Source organism: Salvelinus fontinalis, chromosome 16 (genome assembly GCF_029448725.1).
Source record: "Salvelinus fontinalis isolate EN_2023a chromosome 16, ASM2944872v1, whole genome shotgun sequence".
Lineage (NCBI taxonomy): Eukaryota > Metazoa > Chordata > Actinopteri > Salmoniformes > Salmonidae > Salvelinus > Salvelinus fontinalis.
The window spans coordinates 33096883-33103367 of record NC_074680.1 but is presented as its reverse complement, the minus strand read 5'-3'; the positions used below and the strand labels follow the sequence as shown (position 1 = coordinate 33103367).

General features: G+C 43.4%; 1 protein-coding gene across 1 annotated transcript in view; it reads left to right on the top strand.

Annotated features, from left to right (window-relative positions):
* Positions 1 to 3582: 3582 nt before the first annotated feature.
* The window catches only part of LOC129813045 (uncharacterized), a 121831-nt gene continuing 118928 nt past the window's right edge, over positions 3583 to 6485 (top strand). The window contains exon 1 of the mRNA XM_055865192.1: positions 3583 to 3692. The gene's annotated coding sequence lies outside the window, so the exon portion shown is untranslated. The remainder of the gene's footprint in view (positions 3693 to 6485) is intronic.

Below are 6485 nucleotides of genomic sequence, written 5' to 3'. Positions count from 1 at the left end.
GCTCCCTCTTTTGCACTCTATCACTCTCTGTATGTTTGTGTCCTTGGTTGTTACATAAGCAATGAACCCTCGTGTTGGTGCTAGCAAGCAGGCTAGGTAGTGCTATATATCACATTTTATTTGTCACATACACATGGTTAGCAGATGTTAATGTGAGGGTAGCGACATGCTTGTGCTTCTAGTTCCGACCATGCAGTAATATCTAACAAGTAATCTAACAATTTCACCACAACTACCTTATACACACAAGTGTAAAGGAATGAATAAGAATATGTACATAAAAAAATATATGGATGAGTGATGGCCAAACGGCATAGGCAAGATGCGGTAGATGGTATAGAGTACAGTATATACATATGAGATGAGTAATGTAGGGTATGTAAACATTATATAAAGTGGCATTGTTTAAAGTGGCAAGTGATACATTTATTACATCCAATTTTTAATTATTAAAGTGGCTAGAGATTTGAGTTAGTATGTTGGCAGCAGCAACTCAATGTTAGTGATGGCTGTTTAACAGTCTGATGGCCTTGAGATAGAAGCTGTTCTTCAGTCTCTTGGTCCCAGCTTTGATGCACCTGTACTGACCTTGACTTTGGATGATAGCTGGGTGAACAGGCAGTGGCTCTTGTGGTTGTTGTACTTGATGATCTTTTTGGCCTTCCTGTGACATCGGGTGGTGTAGGTGTCCTGGAGGGCAGGTAGTTTGCCCCTGGTGATGTGTTGTGCAGACCTCACTACCCTTTGGAGAGCCTTACGGTTATGGGCAGAGCAGTTGCCGTACCAGGCGGTGATACAGCTCGACAGGATGCTCTCGATTGTGCATCTGTAAAAGTTTGAGTGTTTTTGGTGACAATCCGAATTTCTTCAGCCTCCTGAGGTTGAAGAGGTGCTGCTGCGCCTTCTTCACCACGCTGTCTGTGTGGGTGGACCATTTAAGTTTGTCCGTGATGTGTAAGCCGAGGAACTTAAAACTTTCCACCTTCTCCCCTACTGTCCCGTCGATGTGGATAGGGGGCTGCTCCCTCTGCTGTTTTCTGAAGTCCACGATCATCTCCTTTGTTTTGTTGGCATTGAGTGTGAGGTTATTTTCCTGACACCACACTCCGAGGGCCCTCACCTCCTCCCTGTAGGCCGTCTCGTTGTTGTTGGTAATCAAGCCTACCACTGTAGTGTCATCTGCAAACTTCATGATTGAGTTAGAGGCGTGCATGGCCACTTAGTCATGGGTGAACAGGGAGTACAGGAGAGGGCTTAGAACACACCCTTGTGGGGCCCCAGTGTTGAGGATCAGTGGGGTGGAGATGTTGTTTCCTACCCTCACCATTTAGGGGCAGACCGTCAGGAAGTCCAGGACCCAGTTGCACAGGGTGGGGTCGAGACCAAGGGTCTCGAGCTTAATGACGAGTTTGGAGGGTGCTATGGTGTTAAATGCTGAGCTGTAGTTGATGAACAGCATTCTTACATAGGTATTCCTCTTGTCCAGATGGGTTAGGGCAGTGTGATTACGATTGCGTCGTCTGTGGACCTATTGGGGCGGTATGCAAATTGGAGTGGGTCTAGCGTGTCAGGTAGGGTGGAGGTAATATGGTCCTTGACTAGTCTCTAAAAGCACTTCGTGATGACGGAAGTGAGTGTTACAGGGCGATAGTCATTTAGCTCAGTTACCTTAGCTTTCTTGGGAACAGGAACAATGGTGGCCCTCTTGAAGCATGTGGGAACAGCAGACTGGGATAAGGATTGATTGAATATGTCCGTAAACACACAAACCAGCTGGTGTGCACATGCTCTGAGGACACGGCTAGGGATACCGTCTGGGCCGGCAGCCTTGCGAGGGTTAACACATTTAAATGTTTTACTCACGTTGGCTGCAGTGAAGGAGAGCCCGCATGTTTTGGTAGCGGACCGTGTCGGTGGCACTGTATTGTCCTCAAAGCGAGCAAAGAAGTTGTTTAGTTTGTCTGGGAGCAAGACATCGTGGTCCACAAAGGGGCTGGTTTTCTTTTTGTAGTCCGTGATTGACTTTAGACCCTGCAACATAACTCTCCTGTCTGAGCTGTTGATTTGCGACTCTACTTTGTCTCTATACTGACACTTAGCTTGTTTGATTGCCTTGCTGAGGGAATAGCTACACTGTTTGTATTCGGTCATGATCCCGGTCACCTTGCCCTGATTTAAAAGCAGTGGTTCGCGCTTTCAGTTTTGCGTGAATGCTGCCATCAATCCACAGTTTCTGGTTGGGGAAGGTTTTAGTAGTCGCTGTGGTTACAACATCACTGATGCACTTGCCAATAAACTTGCACACCAAATCAGCATATTCATCAATGTTTATGTCCGACGCTATGCGGAACATATCCCAGTCCACGCGATTGAAGCAATCTTGAAGTGTGGAATCCGATTGGTCGGACCAGTGTTGAACAGACCTGAGCATGGGCATTTCTATTTTTAGTTTCTGTCTATAGGCTGGGAGCAACAGAATGGAATCGTGGTCAGATTTTCCATAAGGAGGGCGTGGGAGGGCTTTGTATGCTTCGCGAAAGTTAGAATAACAATGATCCAAGGTTTTGCCAGCCCTGGTCGTGCATTCGATATGCTGATAAAATTTAGGGAGCCTTGTTTTCAAATTAGCCTTGTTAAAATCCCCAGCTACAATAAATGCAGACTCAGGATATGTGGTTTCCAGTTTACATAGAGTCCAATGGAGTTCTTTCAGGGACAACTTTCTATGTTGGTCTCTTGTGGAAACGTAGGATAACAGATTCTGCTTTGCATTCCCCCCAAACCATATAACACTTGCTGACTGTAGATACCGAGAGATTATATACACTGAGTGTGTAAAACATTAGGAACCCCTTCCTAATATTGAGTTGCACCCCCTTTTGCCCTCAGAAAAGCCTCAATTCGTCGGGGCATAGACTACAAGGTGTTGTAAGCATTCCACAAGGGTGTTGGCCCATGCTTCCCGCAGATGTGACAAGTTGGCTGGATGTCCTTTTGGGAGGTGAACCATTCTTGATATCAACGGGAAACTGTTAAGTGTGAAAAACCCAGCTGTTTTGCTGGCACCTACTACCCTGTTCAAAGGCACTTTGACAACAATATTTTGTTTAGCACATTAACCCTCTGAATGGCACACACATACAATCCATGTCTCAAGGCTTGAAAATCCTTCTTTAAATGGTCTCCTCCCCTTTATCTACGCTGATTTGAAGTGGATTTAACAGGTGACATCAATAAAGGAGCATAGCTTTCACCTGGTCAGTCTGTCATGGAAAGGGCAGGTGTTCCTAATGTTTTGTACAGTCGGTGTAAGTAGTTCTCCAAAAATGCTTAAAAAAATAATTGAATGAGGACTAAAATCAATAGCTTTAAATATTAAACCTTTAAACTGAACAATAATGTCATATTTATGTTGAATTAACTTTTTTTCTACTATCCTATTCCTGCTGGAAATGAACAGGTACAATTTTTGCGTTTGTGAAATCTTTACCATAGTGTACTACAATATCCATTTGTTGTCTCTCTCCTATTCCCCAGGCCTTGACCAGGACGTTCAGAGTGTGGCTGGACCCTAACCAGTACCAGTAGGACATGACCGACAGCATCCAGAACGGCACTGAGGACCACTATGAGTCCTTCAACATCATCATGAGACGCAAACCCAAGGAGAACAACTTCAAGGCTAGTGGGGGGTCTGTATTACTGCACATTAAACATGACCCAGTTTGGTATTTACACTCCCTCTCTCTATATCCCTACCTCTATCCCTTCTTCCTTTTCATACTACCTCTCACCTTCCACCCATCCTTTGCTTCCTCCCTCTTTCCCTTCCCTCATTCCTCCCTTTATTTGAGCACAGCCCCCAGGCCTTGGTTTTTCCTACTCCACCCACCCCTTGGTGATCAATCACTGACTGGTCCCGCTGGGTCTGGGAGCTGAGAGCCTTGGGATGATCCAGGATTACCACCAGCTCAAGGCCCCTGATCCCCCCCACTGACCCCAGACAGAGGCCCTTGTGGCTGAGCGTGACCTTCCCTTCGTCTCTCTAGGCATCCATCTCTGGAGGCATGCCTGTAGTACGATGCACATTCTGTTAGATCTGGTTGCGCTACCGGAGGAGGCTGCTGCTGGCAGAGATGTCTAAGGGCGCAAGTTATCTTGGAAATGTAAATGTAGCCGCTAACTATCTTGGTTTTATTTTTTGTTTCTCAGTGTGCTACCTGTCCCAGACCTGCTGTTTTCAACTCTCTAGAGACCGCAGGAGCTGTAGAGATACTCTTAATGATCGGCTATGAAAAGCCAACTGACATTTACTCCTGAGGTGCTGACTTGCTGCACCCTCGAGAACTACTGTGATTATTATTATTTGACCCTGCTGGTCATTTATGAACATTTGAACATCTTGGCCATGTTCTGTTATAATCTCCACCCGGCACAGCCAGAAGAGGACTGGCAACCCCTCATAGCCTGGTTCCTCTCTAGGTTTCTTCCTAGGTTTTGGCCTTTCTAGGGAGTTTTTCCTAGCCACTGTGCTTCTACACCTGCATTGCTTGCTGTTTGGGGTTTTAGGCTGGGTTTCTGTACAGCACTTTGAGATATCAGCTGATGTAAGAAGGGCTATATAAATACATTTGATTTTATTTTATTTTAACCCCTTTAAAGAGCTTGAAAGAATGTGTGTTTTACATGTTGCGTGTAATTTCAGACCCTTGCTGTCAATTTCATGTGCAAACAAGCTAGGGCTGCACAATTTATTGAATGTAGTACATTGGAATTGCATTGAGTGTAGAAAACATATACATTGAGTGTACAAAACATTAGGAACACTAATATTGAGTTGCACCCCCTTTTTTGCCTTCAGAACAGCCTCAATTCATCAGTGCGTGGACTCTACAAGTTCCACAAGGTTGACTCCAATGCTTCCCACAGTTGTCATGTTGGCTGGATGTCCCTTGGTTGGTGGACCATTCATGATACACACGGGAAACTGTTGAGAATGGAAAAACCTCAGCACCATTCTTGACACACTCAAACCAGTGCACCTGGCACCTACTACCATACCCCATTCAAAGGCACTTCAATCTTTTGTTTTGCCCATTCACCCTCTGAATGGCACACACACAATCCATGTCTCAATTGTCTCAAGGCTTAAAAATCCTTCTTTAACCTGTCTCCTCCCCTTCAGTTATACTGATTGAAGTGGATTTAGCAAGTGACATCAGTAAGGGATCATAGCTTTCACCTTGTCAGTCTGTCATGGAAAAAGGAGGTTTTCCTAATGTTTTGTACATTTGCTGTATGTGAAATATCCATATCGCAAGAGATCCATATTTTTGCGTCCTAATATAAATCCATGTTTTATTTATTATACTATTATTTTATCTTGCTATCTGCAAAATGCGTGTTAGTCTTAGCATGCTGCACATGCCCATTTTTTTTTGCATTAGCCACTAATGCTAACTAGCTAACTGAGAGGGCAAATCTGGCTAGCAAACTGTATAGGTTGATGAGGGGGGAAAAAACGATTTAATCCATTTTAAAATAAGGCTGTAACGTAACAAAGTGGAAAAAGTCAAGGGGTCTGAATACTTTCCGAATGCACTGTATATATCATCATGTTTGTACTATGGCATGTTCTGAATCAGAGAGGAATAACTAAGCATATTCTAAAGTTGTTGTCCTAATATAACACTTGTTCAATTCTAGCTGTTGTGCCGCGGGAAACACAGACCAACATTTTGGTTTCTACCCTGTCACAACAAACTCTTCCCTGGCTTTTTAATCTGTTGTTATGCCAAACAACACTGTATTCCAACTATATCATTAGAATAATCATTATATTTCTATGGTTCCACAGATCACCCAAGTGGTTTGAAAATATTGCAAATCAAATCGCAATCACAGTAAAAAAACACACAATTAAATGTTTTGCCCATATTGTGCAGTCCTAACACAAGCTCATTATGGTCATTTCAAAATTACACCAATGCTTGAAGATATATGTTTTGTTTTACATTTCACGAAATTAAATGAAAAGGAAGATGTTGCTCAATTATTTGACACAGAGGATATCACATAGTTGAACACTCATTAAAATGTGATTGACATGTAGGCAAGTCCCTCTTTTCACATTTGATCAGATTTTGGTACATATTAAAACTTCTTAAGGCTAGGTGGCAGTATTTGGAAGTTTGGATGACTGAGGTGCCCAAAGTTTACTGCCTGTTACTCAGGCCCAGAAGCTAGGATATGCATATGCATGGTAGTATTGGATAGAAAACACTCTAAAGTTTCTAAAATGGTTAAAATAATCTCTGTGAGTATAACAGAACTGATATGGCAGGCAAAAACCCGAGGACAAACCATCCAGAAAAAAAAATGTTCAGCCCACCATTGATTCCTATGGCTGTCATTTTTAATATGAAAGCAATACCTCCCAGATTGCAGTTCCTAGGGCTTCCACAAGATGTCAACAGTCTTTACAA